The following is a 17,580-nucleotide window of genomic DNA, read 5'->3' as shown; positions in this document are numbered from 1 at the left end:
TTTACTGGATCACAGGTTGAATTTACCTCTTCAGAACTCGAGGAGCTATTTCTTTGCTTTGTTTCTTTCCTTAGTTGCCTTGCGACTTTCTCAATCTCAGGGATATATTGTAATTCTCCTGAATGAGAGGAACGAGTCATGCAACACTATGGACAACAGAAACAATCACAAAGAAAGAAAGAAAAAAAAAATAACAAATTCAAGAAACGATATAAGTTCCCCGGCAACGGCGCCAAAATTTGGCAGGGTTGTCGAAGCCCTACAAATTTAATACTGGCTCACTCCACTAATTTGTAGTAGTGGCAAGACCAGGTCGAATCCCAAGAGAACTAATGAGTTCGTTTCTTAAATTAAAGTGACTCAAAGCTGGGAAATTAAAGTGATTTGCAAGAAATAAATAAAATAAATAATAATTGTAAACAAGTTTTAGGATTTTGAATTCTGATTCAAGGAAAAATGAACGTTAAAGATGTGACTTAGATCATTGGCTCTAACAAGTAAAGTTCAGATTCAAGTACTTAGCCAAAGACTAATTAGGATAGCCATAACTAGTATTTGATCTCCCTGATTTAATTGATTCAAACCAAGCATTCGAACCAACAACTGTTATTGAATGAACTGGGGACGATAGCGTTCCATATTCACCCAATAACATCATTACACTTTAATGGAAAATAACTAAGCCTAAATCACAGATTGAGATAGCTACAACATGCAACTTAGTCTTCCTGTCATTTGTGTACTAATCACATTAATAAAATTAATACAAGCTACTCAGTCTAATCGTTTATGACAATTACGGATCATAAACTCATAGATAGCAATAGGATAAACAATAATAAACTAAGTCGTCAATTTAATTTACTATCAGTCTTCCTGAAAAATTAACTTTGAAAGAGCAGGAAGTACATGAATCCAATAAATTAATTGAAATAGAACCTCCCTAAATTCACAACTAAAACTTCAAATCCCTTGAATCAGATTGAGAAAATCTAGCCAGACATAGAATAACTATTCTAAAATATTAAGAATTTAAAAGGAACAATCTGCCCAAAATACATCAGAATAGCTCTCCTTTTATAGGGTTTCAAATCAACAATCCTCCCTAAAATTTCTGCTCTTACCGCATCTTTCTCTATCAAATTCATCTTCAAAAAGCTTTGTTTAATTTCCTCCAGAAATATTTAGCGAACGAACCGCTCAAAGTCGTCTGGTCCAAAGCCTTGCTGCGCTCCCCTTCTACTCCGCTGCTTGACGTTCGTAAACAAAACAAAAAAAGAAACAAAATATAAATTACTAAATTTACGTACAGGGAAAAAGAAGAGGAAGTAATGGGTAATTAAGATTACTTAAACAAGTGGACCCTAGTTCATTTATTTATTTTATTAACTATTAAGACTAATTATACTTAAAATTTATTAACTAACTTATCTAATCCTAATATAATAAAATATACTAATAATAATCAAATATAAAATATAAATAATAAAACTAACCTATAAAAACTTATTTAAATTAAGGTATAAAATATGCTCATCACTGTCATGCCGTCATAGTTTTGTAGGATCCAGTAGCATAGGTGATTCGGGAATTCTTTGATTGTCAGATTTAAAACACTTCCAAATCCCATCTCCCGTACTGCAGTTTGTTGTTCTGGATTAAACTGTGCAATGGCATTAACTAACATGGAGGATGACCCCCTGTTCTGAACTTCTTTAAATTATGCAAGAATGTCATCAGATTTAGGCTTTCGGGATCGAGTCTTTTTTGAAGAATGAATAGGTCCATCATCTACTGGAGCTACAATAATCTGCATATTACGTTCCCTCTTGCGTTTGGAACCTATATTTGCAAACAAATACAAATTTTTGGTCTTTTAAAATGCAAAAGAGGCTAAATGCAGAATGTGTGTGCATTGTTCGAAGGTATGCGAGTTCATAATTTATGTGCGCCAGTCTACAAGTTAGAGTGCGTTAAACATGAAAACAAAATGCGTACAACAATTTCATAATTTTTGGGGTTAATCATAAAACATAGAAATAGAATATGCGTATAAATAGTAAACAATGTGCGGCATAGAAAAAACCTTTAAGATGAATCCACGTGAAGTATACATTCAACGAAATAATATTCCTGAATTCGAATTTATTAGGGTTTGTCAACTAAAATCACAATGCGTGAGAAACTATAATCTTAAAATTATACATACAAGACCTAACGTGCGTGAAATTAATCTGTAAGCTGCGCATGTGATATGAATGTATGAAACTTACCTTTTCTAGTAGGTGGCTGTTGGCTTGATTCGGCCGCGTAGGTTGCATGTTCTTCAGACGCCATTTTTGCTTTTAGTAACTAGAAGGAGTTGATAATAAAACTTTCCGCGACGCAAGGTGTTGGTAGTTAAGCAATGTCGAATGACTAAAAGCTTGTAAAGCTCAAAGGATACTGCCTGACTTTGAAAAAAACTGGAAATCGCGGTGGTAAAGGTAAAAAGCTCTAATAAATGAGTTCTTTACCTGTAGTGGGGAAGAAGAAAGGTTTGCGTATTTTGTTTCCTTTTTTTTTTTTTTTTTAAATTAATACCCGGGGTGGTATTTTAGTTAATTTTTGTTGACATCGCACGAAATTGAATTGAATTGACCAGGATTCAAATCGACTGTTGAGATAATTCGACGAATTTAAATGAAAGGAATTCATTTTTTAATGATTTTGTTAAAATACGCAATGAATGAATAATCTAACGCACATAAACAAGTAAATACAGGCATATTGTTTTCTTTTAGATTTGTGAACAGTTGGCAGACAACATATATTTTGGTATACGTAATAAATGGTTGAGCCCATTGGTGAAATGGTAGAAGTCTTTGAACACATCGAATCCGCCCAGGATCAAATCCCCCCCCCCCCCCCCCCCTAAACACTTAAAATTTTTTTGGCTGTTTGTTCGCACACCAAGAACAGATTTATAAGCATATTAAAATATTAGTGTGCGCATATTAAAAATAAAATTGTCGCACATTCGTTGAAGTACTCGCGCACGTTAAATGGTGTGTGGACTTGCGCATGTAATCCATGTGTACACGCACATTAAGCTATTTGGAGACGCACATCGTAGCTTTATTAACTAGGCTCACAGACATAATATATACAATTAAAGTATTAAACAAATTATTATATTACTGATTCAAATCAGTATGTCCTCGTTTAATTAACGAAATTCAAATTGTAATGATCTTGTTAAAAGTTGTTGATTAAGGAATCTTACGCACATAAAGGATATTCTAAAGGGATATTATGTTTTTATTATTATTATTATTAATTTGTTATTAGTTGTTAATCAAGGTTATGTATTTTGGGAAATGAATGAATAATCTAACACACATAAACAATTAAATACAGGCGTATTGTTTTCTTTTGGATTTGTGAACAGTTGGCAGGCAACATGTATTTCGGTATACAAGGAATAAATGGATGAGCCCACTGGCGAAATGATAGAAGTCTTTGAATAAATCGACTCCGCCCAGGATCGAATCCCTCCAAAAGACTTAAAAAAATTTTGGCCGTTTGTTCGCACAACAAGAACAGAATATAAGCATATTAGAATATTAGTGTGCGCATATTAAAGATAAAATGCACGCACACTCGTTAAAGTACTCTCGCACGTTCAAAGATGTGTGTACTTGCGCATGTAACCCATGTGTACACGCACATTAAGCTATTTGGACACGCGAAGTGTTACGCATATTAGTCTACGCGAATACGCTCATTAAGTTATACATAAGCGCACATTTTAGAATTGAGATAATTGGTCGAATATAAATGAAAGTAATAGAATTTTTTAATGATTTTGTTAAAAGGCATTGATAGAATAATCTAACGCACATAAACAATTAAATGCAGGCATATAGTTTTGTTTTCAATTTGTCAAAGTATCAAGACGCATATAAAGTTGTATAATGATTGGATGGTGGTTTTGGAAATCATTGTGATTCAATACATGGTGGAACGACAGTGTGGGACGTTCTTCCTCCGGGGACTAAAGGTACAATGTATCCTCATCAACGCGAGGGGTTTGAGTTCTTGTGCAGAAACATTAGTGTGGATACTAACATCGAGATTCTGAAAAAGCTGCAGTCTGATTGTGGGAAGGGATGCATAACCTTGCATGCGCCTAGTACTGGGAAAACACCCGCTCACGATAGTGTTTCTCCAGTCGTTTATGAAGCTCTTCCCAGATAGCCATCCTGTAATCATAGCCCCTCGTAGCATGCTTCATACTTGGGAAGCTAAATTTTGGGAATGGGATGTGGATATCCCCTTCCACAACTTGAACAATCCAGCGTTGTCAGGTAGGGAAATTTGTCACCTGGGCTTCTTTGTCCAGGTCAGTTGTTTCAGGTTTAGAATGTGTTGCTTTTAGTTATTAATTATGCTGAAAACAACAAGAGAGGGAGGGGGTTGGGGGGGAATATGAGCAGGATAAAGATTTTGAAGAATAAGAAGGAGATGAAGAAAAGATGAAGGATCCAGTGTGGGTGAGAAAGAGTCACCATACGGCATTGTGTATATCCATGTATTGCAAAGAAACCAAGTGGGAGTATTAAACAATTAGACAATATATATAGGTAATAAATTTTGATGTTGGATTGTAGCATCTTACCTCCCTTTTATAGGCTAATAATAACATGGTACAGGGTGTGGGTGGGGGTCATTTACTTTCGTGGTTATAGATCATCATATTTTAATATGCGCTTACATAGTTGCTTATGTGCGTTTCTAAATAATATAGCATGCGTCAACGAACAAGTTTACTATACGCATGGTATTGTATTCATGAGCTGATATTAAGTAAATAATAAAAGCATTTTAAAGTATTTTGTCACGTACATTAAGCGTGTATCCAACGCACACTAAAGCCATAAGGCAATTTTACATATAAAATTGTCATGCATAGGCAAATTAATCACCTCACCCCTATAAATCCTTCCTCACCACACACCCATAAGGTGGGGTTGCGTGGTCAGGTGACAAGACTAATCGTTGTCAGCAATTTTTCTATTTCCCATAAAGGAAATCTTTTCAAAATTGAATCAAAGGAAATCTTGGTAAATGTAACTTGTTTGATATCATCTCACATTATAAATTATTATCAACACGCACATTGTAGTGTTTATTCGCGCATATTACAGTGGAAATTAAAGCACATTAAAAATTGTTGGATAGCGTCACTATCCAATTTACAGCCGTATGGGCAAGGTAGGTGACAAGACTAATCGTTGTCAGTAATTTACCTATTTCCCATAAAGGAAATCTTTTCAAAATTGAATCAAAGGAAATCTTGGTAAATGTAACTTTTTTGATATCATCTCACATTATAAATTATTTTCAACACGCACATTGTAGTGTTTATTCGCGCATATTACAGTGGAAATTAAAGCATATTAAAAATTGTTGTACACCGTCACTATTCAATTACCAGTCGAACGGGCAAGGTAGGTGAAAACACTAATCGTTTTCAGTAATTTACCTATTTCCCATAAAGGGAATCTTTCAACATTGAATTGTCATTTATGACTATTAACTATGCATGTGTAGTTGGCGAAACGGACAGTATTTTGTAGTGGTCATTCAACAATTTAAAGGACTAAAAAAACGGACATCATTTTTTTTCACGCACGCAGCACTAGTATTTGTCGCACTTTATAAATATATCTGAAGCACATTAAATGTGTGAACTCCATTTCATTTCAATGTTTATGAAATGTCAAAATTAAATGTGTCAAGTCAGGGAATGTGAACAAGTATTTCGCCTATAAAAAGGAAGTAACACCCAACGACCGAGTATCAAGGGTTTTCTTTACATTTTTATATGTTGAAATGGCACCAATTGAGTTACCCAATCCATCTCAACAACAAGCATCATTTCTTCCTCGTCGTGTTCTTCATATTTACCCTCATGTTCTTCATACTCGCCCTCCTTCTTATGGTTATGATTGTAATTAGTTACAAAAACAACACATTCTAAACCTGAGAATAAACATCCTCTTAATCAAATACAAAACTACAATAATTCAGCCCTTCCTGGCCAGATGCCCCCATCTTTCCCCACATTGACTCGGAGCAAGAAGTTAGCATACTCTCCCACTCCCCGTCATCTATACGTCACCGAGTGGTTACTACTGCTATGCTTCGACATCCTTTGAGTAGAGCTCGGCGGTGGTAGCTGTGGCGGACTGTGTGGTTATCGTCTAAGGCGACACATTCTAAACCTGAGAAGGTTCTTTTATGGGTCTAAACCGTAACCAATCCCGACGTTGTGGGTCTCCACTAAGTTGCATGTAACTGTTGGAGCAATTTAACACATATGGATTAGTTGGGGTTTACATTCGTTGAAGTCAATCTTCTCAGGTTTAGAATGTGTTGTTTTAGCCCAGACATACGGCAGGATCCTCTACTCCTTGTGGAGATATATCCTTTGGTACCTTAATGCAGGCTTAACCAAAAGAAATATCTCCAAAAGGTGTAGACGGATCCTATCGTTTGTCTGGGGTTTTTTATCAATTAAATAAGCTATTATCGGGGCTGATGGATTATATGAACCCGGGGGTCCGGATTATACAACTCGTATATGAAATGGAATATAAGAACGAATAACAAAAAGGTAAATATTGTATTAATCGGATATAGATCGCTATTACAGAGGTTTAGAACGTGTAATAACGTCACAAGTATTGTATGAAAAGGTAGAAGATGTCTACTTAGGACACCGGGGGGTGTTTATATACCCCCAGCTGCTACGGGCCCCGGGCCCTCGGGAGGAGCCGCGGGCCGCGCCGCGGGACTCGCTCCACGCGAGGACCCGGCCATTGGCCGAGCACGGAGCTCGGCCAATGGGCCGAGCATGGGCTCAGCCGAGCCCATGGGGGCCGAGGCCGAGCCCTGTGGGGCCGGCGTGGGCCGACCCCGGGGTGGTTGGCCGACCCCGGGGTGGTTCATCCTGTCCCGGGGCAGACCCGGTTTACACTGCGTTGCTCCGCTCCGGCTCCGTGATTATTCCATCATCAGTCCCCACTCTCGGGGCTGCGAGGAGTCGTCAGCGCAAGAGAGTAAAAATAAATTTAATAATTACGGGGCTCCGAATCACGCCCAAAAAATTCACCCTCCCTCTTGCAGAACTCTTGACGCGATAGGACTCTTATCCGGATTGGTATTCAAGCCTACATAAATTCTTATCAGTTAAGAGTCCTTATTTTGCCATAACTCTCCCACTCCCTCTTTAAATAACCCTCCCATCTCTTCAAACCTCCTCTCCTTCCCAACATTCCACCTTTCCCACTCCCCAAAACTTCCCCCCTTTTTCCTCAAAAATATCTCCTCCTTTCCCCCCTCTTTTTCCCCCTCTTTTTCCCCCTCTTTTTCCTTATATAAGGTAGCTCCTCTTCTCACCCTCCACACACACACAAAGCCCCCAAAAGCTGAAAAATCTCCTCCCTCCCCTCTCTCCCCTCTCCGGCCGACCTCCTCCGCCGACCGCCGCCGCCGACCGCCGCCAACCGCCGACTGCCGCCAACCGCCTGCCGCCGACCAGCGCCGAGGCCGACCCCAGCACCCACTGCCGAGGCCGACCCCTCCCCGCCGAGCCCGTGCTTCCGCCGAGGCCGACCCCACCGCCCGACGCCGACCCCAAGCCCCGCGCCTCCTTCGTTACCCCTTCTTTGCTTGAGTCGGGTGAGTCTCGTGCAAAACCCCCTTTTTTAGAGTTTCGTAGTTATCTTTTATGAGCATAGTGCCCTTTGTCGAGGCCACGCACCCGGTAGACCTACCTTTGGTCATCCACTATTCGTCCATCTTAGACTCTGTCGCCTACGCGGACCTCCCGCCTAGCGACGGTGAGTCCATTGATTTAGACTGGTTTCCATCCCCGGAGGGGGAGATTGACCCTTTCTACCTCGAGTACCCGCGTATAGATCCTCTTGCTACACATCCACCATACATGTTGACTCCCACGCCACTCCCGAACCCTTTTCCTCTGACTCGGTACACTGTACTAGACTCTGCCATCCCCCGGGGGTTCGGGTCTTCTCTGACGGGTCACGACATTGCCGTGGCTAGGGCCTTAGCTGGCCCGTCAGCTGAGGTCCATATTCCGCCTCCTGGGACCACTATATTAGAGCCCCCTGGCCCCAACTTCTTCGGGGTCCATGTCACCTCCCTCCTTATGGGCTTAGCCTTCCCTCTTCACCCTTTCCTTGTCGAGCTCTTGGACTACCACCGCATGTCTGTGGGTCAGCTGGTCCCCAACTCCCACCGGGCAGTGGCGGCTTTTATCGTTCGATGTATCGAGGTAGATATTCACCCCACCCTAGAGCTTTTCCACTCCTTCTTTACTGCGACCAGCTCTTCGTCTAAGGAGAGCAAGGGCTTCATGGCGTTCGTGGCTCGGCCGGGGACGCGGATTATGGACCGTGTGAGGGACTTCAACAAGGGGTGGAAGCCCAAGTTCGTGTTCATCTCTACTGGTGCGGCGCTCCCTTTTGCGGTGCCGTGGGGCGGCTATTTCCGCAAGTGTCGCAGCCCGCGGTGTACTTCGGCGCTCGAGGCTTTGATCCGGGACTTCTTGGGCGGTACGGCCGACATGCTAGACTCTGAGGCTCTCGTTGACCACGAGTCCTTGATCCGGGCGGGTTTTCTCGCAACCCCCCCCCCCCCTTCGCTTCCTCGTGGCACCCCCGCTCCCCCTCCCGATTCTGCGGGGGAGAGTGAGGAGGGGTCTACTAGCTCCGATTCGGAAGACGACATTCTAGAGATACAGGCCGACCCTTCGACACCTCCTCCCGCCAGCTCTGGTTTGTCACCCCGTCGACGTGCTTGCTTGCTTTTGCTTTCCTGTTTGAAGTGCTCACTGGTTTGTCTTGGTGTTTAGGTATGGCTCCCCGTCGTGCTGCCCTCGCATCCCTCATGGAGAGTTTGAGGAACCGCGATGGCGAGGACCCGAAGCGCCGCAAGACTGGCGAGACCAACCATGCTGCCTTAGATGCTCGGGGTCCCCCGCGTGTATCACGCCGCCGGGAGGTCAGGTCCACCTCTGACGTAGACCACGCGTCCGATGGTCCTCCCGCTGACTCCACCCTTCGGGTTTCGATGCCCGCGGCGCCTCCTCGGGATGGCTCGACTGACTGGACTATCCACTTCCCAGCTTCAGCTTCATTACTCGACGGGGATGTCCCCCCGGAGGCCCTCCTGCGTTGCCTCGTTCAGCCGCGCGATATGGCACAGCATGAGGATCACGCCGTCATCCGCCCTTTGCTTGAGGTACGCTCTCCCTTTTTGCCGAATGATGCTTGTGTTCCTTACTTTGTTTTCTTGTCTTCTACTCATGCCTATCCTTGTATAGACTGTTGTTCGTACCATGACTTTGGAGAGAGCTATAGGGAGCGTTCGCGAGCAGCTAGCGACCGAGATGCGGGCTCGCCAGGTCGTGAGCGACAGACTCGCTGCGCTAGAGGATCAGCACACCGCGTTGATTGACAGCCGGCTGCGGGAGCGCAATGCGCATCAGTTAGCCCTGAAGGAAGCTGCGAGGGTGGCCGTTTCAGCCTACAAGGACTCCCAGGCCTTCATCCAGGATACCCAGGCCTACATCTCTGTGCACCCCCAGGAGACCCTGACTCATCTTACGAGTTTCCCAGCGGGGAATGAGTGTTTGGGTCGGCACGGGATGGAGTTATATGAGGCGGGCGAGTCCACCATGCAGGGGAAGATCTATGCAGCCCTTCGTGCCCGAGACCCGTCCTTTGACCCCGTTGCATGGGGCCTGCCTGAGGAGTTCGAGGAGGAGCCGGATGAGCTAGGTGATCCGATGGACACGGCTGTGGGTGAGGATGGCGAGCGTCCGCCATTGGACTCGGTGGTTGACTATTCGTCGAGCGCGGACTTTGCAGCCGACCTTCTTCGCTTTGCCGGCGTGGATGCCGCCGAGGAGGAGACTCAGGCCGCCTTGGGTGATGACGGCACTGGCGAGGCCACGCAGCCCTGACGACCTTTCATGTTGGCGGCACCCCCTTTCTATTCAGTTGTTGCATAGACTATCTTTCCATTTTGCTTAGACTTGTGTTTTTATTTCGTCTATACTGGTGTTACTTTGCTATTTGGGTTGCCGCCCCTAGGCTCCTTTTGTTTACTTTGCCTGCTTTGGACTTATTGGCTTCGCCGTGACATCGCTTGTTATGATATTGCACTCCTTTTCCGTCTTATGCTTTGTTTTTTACTTGTGTATTCATCTTGATTGCTTCTCGTCCCAACTTGGGACTGCTAAACTCCGGCACCGTGGGAGTTTAGCCGTCTGCCCTCGCGGTGTCCTCTAGCCCGGGGTCGGCTAGCTGACCCCGTGGGGCCTGCTAATGGGTTGCTCATTTGGCGTTGGATGAGGTTAGACCTCGCACCGCCTCTGGGGTGCCGAGGTTGCGTTGCGCCCGTTCGGCGACAGGTGAGGTCGGGCCTCATGTCGCCCCTAGGATGCCTTGGCGATTCTTGGGATGGAGTCCAATGACTCGCGTCCCGAATCCTTCCGTTCGGCGGTAAGCGAGGGCGGACCTCGTACCACCCCTAGGGCGTTTGGGGGTTGCGTTGCGCCCGTCCGGCAACAGGTGAGGTCAGACCTCATGTCGCCCCTAGGACGCCTTAGCGATTCTTGGGATGGAGTCCAACGACTCGCATCCCGAATCCTTCCGTTTGGCGGTAAGCGGGGGCGGACCTCGTACCACCCCTAGGGCGTTTGGGGTTGCGTTGCGCCCGTTCCGGCAACAGGTGAGGTCGGACCTCATGTCGCCCCTAGGACGCCTTAGCGATTCTTGGGATGGAGTCCAACGACTCGTGTCCCGAATCCTTCCGTTCGGCGGTATACGAGACCGGATCTCGCACCGTCCCTAGGGCGTTTGGGGGTTGCGTTGCGCCCGTCTGGCAACAGGTGAGGTCAGACCTCATGTCGCCCCTAGGACGCCTTAGCGATTCTTGGGATGGAGTCCAACGACTCGCATCCCGAATCCTTCCGTTCGGCGGTAAGCGGGGGCGGACCTCGTACCACCCCTAGGGCGTTTGGGGTTGCATTGCGCCCGTTCCGGCAACAGGTGAGGTCGGACCTCATGTCGCCCCTAGGACGCCTTAGCGATTCTTGGGATGGAGTCCAACGACTCGTGTCCCGAATCCTTCCGTTCGGCGGTATACGAGACCGGATCTCGCACCGTCCCTAGGGCGCGTGTCATATCTGGTGCGGTCGCTGACCTCCGGGTCTGGCTGACCTCGTCCTGGCCGACCCCGCATCGGTCGACCCCAGGCGGGTCGGTCCCGGGGTGCCTTCGCTTGTCCGCCATTCGGGACAGGGTAACTCGTTGAAGGAAAATGTTCTTATTCCATTGTCAATGTAAACAAATGTTATTGTGGGGAACCTAGCTTTTTATTGGGGAGGGGACAGGCCATACAAATGAATGTCTACTAGTAGAACCTCAACAAGTGCTCTGAGTTCCAAACCCTGTCTACCACCTTGCCCGATGTGGTCCTTAGCTTGTAACTGCCGGGTCGTACTATGGCCTCGATGACGTACGGTCCCTCCCATTTCTTTGCAAATTTGCCACCATCTTGGGGTCGGCTTACCTCCCTCCTCCGAAGGACGTAGTCACCAACCTGGAAGTAACGGGGTCGGACTCGGTTGTCATGGTAAGCTTTCGTCTGACGCTGGTAATTTTCTGCGCGGACCATGGCTTCCTCCCTCCTGTCGTCGATGAGGTGGAGGTCGGCGGCGTGGTGTTGCTCGTTGAGGTCGGGGTCGTACGTGGCAATCTGATAGGATGGTATCACCGCTTCAGTGGGAGCCCGTGCTTCGAAACCGTACGCCAGCGTGAATGGTGTCTCCCCGGTGGCCCTTCTTGGGGTGGTGCGGTTTGCCCACAGGACGGTGTCCAACTCCTCTACCCATGTTCCACCCGCAGCGTCCAGGTTCTTCTTAATGCCGTCGACTATAGTTCTGTTGGCGTTCTCCACCTGCCCGTTCGCTTGAGGGTACGCCACCGCCACGCGGGTGTGTTTTATGTACCATTGGTCGCAGAATGCCTTGAATTCCTTGCTTTCGAATTGGCGCCCATTGTCGGAGATGATCTGCATGGGGACCCCAAAACGGTATAAAATGTTCCTTCGTATGAACTCCGTGCACTGGGTGCTCGTGATGGTGGCGAGGGGCTCCGCCTCCACCCACTTTGTGAAATAGTCTATGGCGACTATTATGTACTTCCTCTTCGCGGACCCCATGGGTAGGGCCCCGACGATGTCGATCCCCCAACGTGAGAACGGGATTACCGTGCTGATGGGCGTGTAGCTGGTTGCTGGCCGTCCCGGCTCTGCGTGAAAGTGCTGGCAAGTCGGGCATCCCCGTGCGTACTCTGCGCATTCCTTGGCCATGCTTGGCCAGAAGTACCCCTGCAATAGGGCCCTCCTCGCCATGGCAAAAGCTCCTTGGTGTGCAGCGCAGGTGCCTTCGTGTATCTCCTCCTTGACGGACTTGGCTTCGTCCGGGTATAGGCATCGGAGGAGGGCGCCGTTGTAGGACCTTTTGTACAGGGTGTCCCCAAGGAGGACGTATGTTGGTGACCTCCTCTTGACTGCCTTAGCGGCTGCCTCATCTGCTGGAAGGGTACCCGTCCTCTTATACTCGATCAGGTGGTCCAACCAGCATGGGGACCGTGTCTGTATGGGGAGGACGGGGTAGGCCTCAAGGCTGGACCTCTGGAGGTCTTCAATCCGCGCTATCTTAGAAACGTGCTCTGGGGTGCCGAGGCCGAGCTTGGAAAGCAAATCCGCGTCCCCGTTTTGACTTCGGGGTACCTGCAAGATTTCGTAGAGGGTCAATTGACCGAGGACCTGGAGCACCACGTCGCGGTATCTCCTCATTCTCTCCTCGTTGGCCTCGAATTCACCGTTCACCTGTCCGACCACCAGTCGGGAGTCGCACCGCACCCTTATTTTGGAGGCTCTCAGACCCAATGCTAGCCTGAGGCCACCCAGTAGTGTCTCGTATTCAGCCTCATTGTTGGACAGCTTAAAGTGGAAACGAAGGGCGTAGTAGGCCCGGAACCCCTCCGGGGTTACGAGTACCACCCCTCCGCCACACCCTTTGGGGCCGGACGAGCCATCCGTGGACAGGGTCCACCAATCCTCCTCATCGCTCCGAGCTAGCTCGGCGGCCTCGCGAGCGGTGCACTCGACTATGAAGTCGGCGAGCGCCTGCCCCTTGATCGCTGGTCTAGGCTTGAACTGGACATCATATTGGCTCAACCGCATGGACCATTTGACCAACCTGCTTGCCGACCCTGAGGCCCTCAATACTGCCTCCAGGGGTTGGTTGGTGAGGACCCGTACGGGGTGTGCTTGGAAGTAATGCCCGAGCTTCTTGGCCGTGGTGTCCACGGCGAAGATTGCTTTCTCCGTGGGTGAGTACCTGAGCTCGGCGCCTCGGAGGGCTCTGCTCACGTAGTACACCGGGCGTTAGGTTCCCGCATCATCCCGGACCAGTACGGAGCTGATCGCGGCCTGCGAGATGCCCAAGTATAGGTACAAGACCTCCCCTTTCTCCGGTTTGGCCAGGGGGGGTAGCGTCATGAGGTACGTCTTGAGGTCTTCAAAGGCTTTCTGGCATTCGCCTGACCACTCGAACCCCTGGTTCTTCTTGAGGACCCCGAAAAACGGCAAGGACCTCTCTACCGACCTTGATAGGAATCGGCCGAGAGTTGCCAGCCGACCATTGAGGCGCTGGACCTCGCGGAGGGACCTCGGAGGTTCCATCTCCAGGATGGCCTTGACTTTTTCGGGGTTGGGTTCAATACCCCTCTTAGAGACCATGTAACCCAAGAATTTCCCTCCGTGTACCCCGAAGGTGCATTTCTTGGGGTTCAAGCGTAAATCGAAATGCCTCATAATAGAAAATACCTCGGTCAAGTCGGCTGTGTGTAGGTCGGCCCCCGTGCTTTTCACGATCATGTCATCCACGTAGGCCTGCAAGTTCCGGCCGAGGACCTTCTTGAACACCTTGGCCACCATTCTTGTGTACGTGGCTCCCGAGTTCTTGAGCCCAAACGCCATGACCCGATAGCAAAAGACCCCCTCGGGGGTGGTGAATGTCGTCTTCTCTTCGTCTTCCTCGTGCATGAAAATTTGGTGGTACCCTCGGAAGGCGTCTAGGAAGCTCATGAGTGCGCATCCTGCTGTTTCGTCCACCAGCTGGTCTATGTTGGGTAGCGGAAAGGGGTCCATGGGGCACGCCTTGTTGAGGTCCGTGTAGTCCACGCACATTCTCCACGTGGGTGGTTTCGGTGCGAGGACTACGTTCGCAAGCCACGCCGGGTATGTGACCTCCCTGATGTGCCCGATCTCGAGGAGGGTGTCAACCTCCTTTTTCACAAACTCCCGCCTATCTGCGGCGAGGTAGCGCTTCCTTTGCTGGACAGGTTTGGCTTTGGGGTCCACCCCTAGTTTGTGCGTGATGACCTCCCGGCTGAGGCCTGGCATGTCTTCGGGACCCCAAGCGAACACGTCTTTGTAGCTGCGGATGACCTCAACAATCCGACCTCGGAGGTCAGCTGGGAGGCCTATGCCCACCCTTACCATCCTGTCGGGTCGGCTGAGGTCCAGGATGACCTCCTCCGTCTCCACCACGGGTTCGGCGCGGGGCCGCTTCTCTTCTTCCCGGAGGGCCCTCTCGGTTACTGTGTGCACCTGGAGGTCCTTCCTCGTTATTTGGCGACAGGCCTTCAAGTAACAACTTCGACTGACCTTCTGGTCCCCTCGCGCGACGCCCACCCCGGTGGGGGTAGGAAACTTCAGGCAGAGGTGCTCCATAGAGATGACGCACCTGAGGTCCTCCAAGGCAGGTCTGCCGAGGATGATGTTGTGGGCGCAGCTGAGCTTCACCACCACGAACTCCACCTCCCATGTCTTGACGTGCGGTGGGGTGCCGATCTGTGCCTTGAGGATGATGGCTCCTTCCGTCTCAATGGAGTCCCCGGTGAAGCCGGATAGCGGGGTCCGAACTTGGGAAAGCTGCTTCCTGGATAGCCCGAGCTGCGTGAAGGTGTCATAATACATGACGTTCATGGAGCTCCCCGTATCCACCAGTACCCGGTGGACAATGATGTCTTTGAGCTCTAAGTTGATTACCAATGCGTCCCGGTGGGGTAGGGGACCATCCGGGAGGTCGTCGTCGGTGAACGTTATGGGCTCCCTGCGTGTCCTCTTCTCATGGGGTGCTCGGACGACCTCCCCTACGTACAGGCTCCGAGCCCACTTCTTCCTCTCGGTGGGCGTGTCTCCTCCCTCCGGGCCGCCAAAAATGACATGGATGACTTTCTTCTTTGGCGGGCTGTCCGGCTCGGTCTCCTCATCCTCCGTGTGTGGCCGAGCTCTCTCTTGCGCGGGGCAGAGGTAGAGGGCCCGTCACCTTCCTTCTTCTTTCGCGCGTTGTCGGGGCCCTTAGCGTGGTCCTGCCCGGACCTCTTGACGTACTGCCCCAGGTACCCTCGTTGTATGAGCTCCTCAATCTGCCTCTTGAGGACCATACATTCGTCGGTGTCGTGCCCGCGTTGTCGATGGAAGCGGCAGTACTTCTTCGGGTCGGCCTTGGGGGAGATCTTCAAGCACTCCTCGGGGAACGACACGATGCCCATGTCCTCCGCATGGTCCAGGATGACGCTTACGGGTTGCGTCAACGGGGTCAGGTGTCGTAATGGGGCCAGTCGGGGACCCCTATCACGGCGTGGCCGGGAAGGACAGCGGTCCTCTTGAGGTTGAGGTGCCCTGTCGCCCCGCCCGCGGCCCTCCTCCTCCTCCTTCTTCCTCTTCTCTGCTGCCTCTGCGTTGGCGTACCGCGAGGCGCGGTCCATCAATTCTGTGTACGTCTTCGGCTCGTTCCGGACGAGGTCGTTGTGGAAAGGACCCGACCTGAGGTTGTTTGTAAAAAATAGGATGGCAGAATTTTCGTCAAAATTTGTCACCCCCATGGCTTCCTTCTTCCATTTGCTCAGGTATTCCGCCAAGGACTCTGACCTTTGTTGTTTCAAGTAACATAGGTCAGCAAACTGCTTCCGCCGCTGTATGCTGCCCGCAAAGTGTGACATGAACTTCTTAGTGAGGACCGCGAAGGTGGGGATGGAGTTCATCGGCAAGGACCCGAACCAGTCCTGGGCCTGTCCGTCCAGGGTCGTGCAAAAACCGCGACACATGATGGCGTCGTTAACGCCTGTCATCATCATGACCGCCTTGTACCTGTTGAGGTGGTCCCGCGGGTCCGTCGCCCCCGTGTAAGGTTTGATAGCCGGGAATCTGAAGTCCCTCGGTAGGGGTTTAGCCATGATGTCCTCCGTGAAGGGTGTGGCCAGGGCGTCCCGAGGTTCGGGTGATTCGTCACGTGCCTCCATCCTGCGCTGCAATTCGCGCATCTGCCGGCGCAGTTGTTCCATCTCGTCGCGCTGGGTGCTTGGGGGTCGGCTTCTGGTCTCGCCCGAGCGCTCTACTGGTGGAGACGGCTCCTGCGGCCCCGGGACACGGGGTTCGTGGCTCCGGGACCTCCGTGAACACGACGACTCTTCCTGCCTAGCATGGGTGGCCGGCCTCGGCCCCAGGCGATCTCGCGCTGGCACGTGCGGGCCCAACCGCCCGAGCGCGGATGTGGTCCGTGCCGGCCGGGCCCGCCTCTCTTCTCGCTGTTCGTGCTGACCCCGGGTGACCTCCACGGCGTCGCGCCTCTCAGAGGGCCGGGGTGAGTTGACTTCCACCTCCGCCGGTGCTACGGGCTCCCGAGGCGCGTGAGTGCTGGGTCCGCTGCGCGTTCGCGGGAGGGGCGGAGGTTGGGGTGCTTGATCTCCCCGGCGTAGCCCACCCGCGAGGCGGTTGAGCGCGTTCGCCGCTTGTTCCAGGATGGCGGCATCCTCCCGGGAGGTCGGGACCTGCGGTGGCGCGGGTGGTGCCGACCCGCCGAGAGGGCGGTTGTTGGTGAGACGACCCCGGAGGTCCTCCCCAATCCCCTGCCGACTCCCGTTGATCTGATCTCGGAGGTCCCCCCCCCTCCCCTACGAGCACGGTCCGCCGGCTCGCCGTTGTCCCATTGGGTTGGTTGACGAAGGAGAGGTCTCGTGTGTGGCGCAAACCCTACGAGTTGTGGGTGTTCGACCCGGATCTTGTCATTGCTGTCAATGAAGGATAATAGGGAGAGCGCTTAAGCTTGTACAGCCGCTCTCAACAAGAGTACCAATGATGGATTATATGAACCCGGGGGTCTGGATTATACAACCCGTATATGAAATGGAATATAAGAACGAATAACAAAAAGGTAAATATTGTATTAATCGGATATAGATCGCTATTACAGAGGTTTAGAACGTGTAATAACGTCACAAGTATTGTATGAAAAGGTAGAAGATGTCTACTTAGGACACCGGGGGGTGTTTATATACCCCCAGCTGCTACGGGCCCCGGGCCCACGGGAGGAGCCGCGGGCCGCGCCGCGGGACTCGCTCCACGCGAGGACCCGGCCATTGGCCG

The 17,580-nt window shown here is 50.1% G+C and overlaps 1 long non-coding RNA gene across 1 annotated transcript; it reads left to right on the top strand.

Moving 5' to 3' along the window:
- Nucleotides 1–404: 404 nt before the first annotated feature.
- On the top strand, nt 405–17,338 carry LOC109188728. The gene is made up of 3 exons (XR_002055487.1): nt 405–415; nt 1,968–1,972; nt 17,285–17,338. It is a non-coding gene; the product is annotated as an uncharacterized LOC109188728 (long non-coding RNA).
- The last annotated feature ends 242 nt before the right edge of the window (nt 17,339–17,580 follow it).

Source organism: Ipomoea nil, unplaced genomic scaffold, assembly GCF_001879475.1.
Source record: "Ipomoea nil cultivar Tokyo-kokei standard unplaced genomic scaffold, Asagao_1.1 scaffold1474, whole genome shotgun sequence".
Classification (NCBI taxonomy): domain Eukaryota; kingdom Viridiplantae; phylum Streptophyta; class Magnoliopsida; order Solanales; family Convolvulaceae; genus Ipomoea; species Ipomoea nil.
The sequence above is the reverse complement of the archived record's forward strand: the minus strand, read 5'-3'. Positions and strand labels throughout refer to the sequence as shown.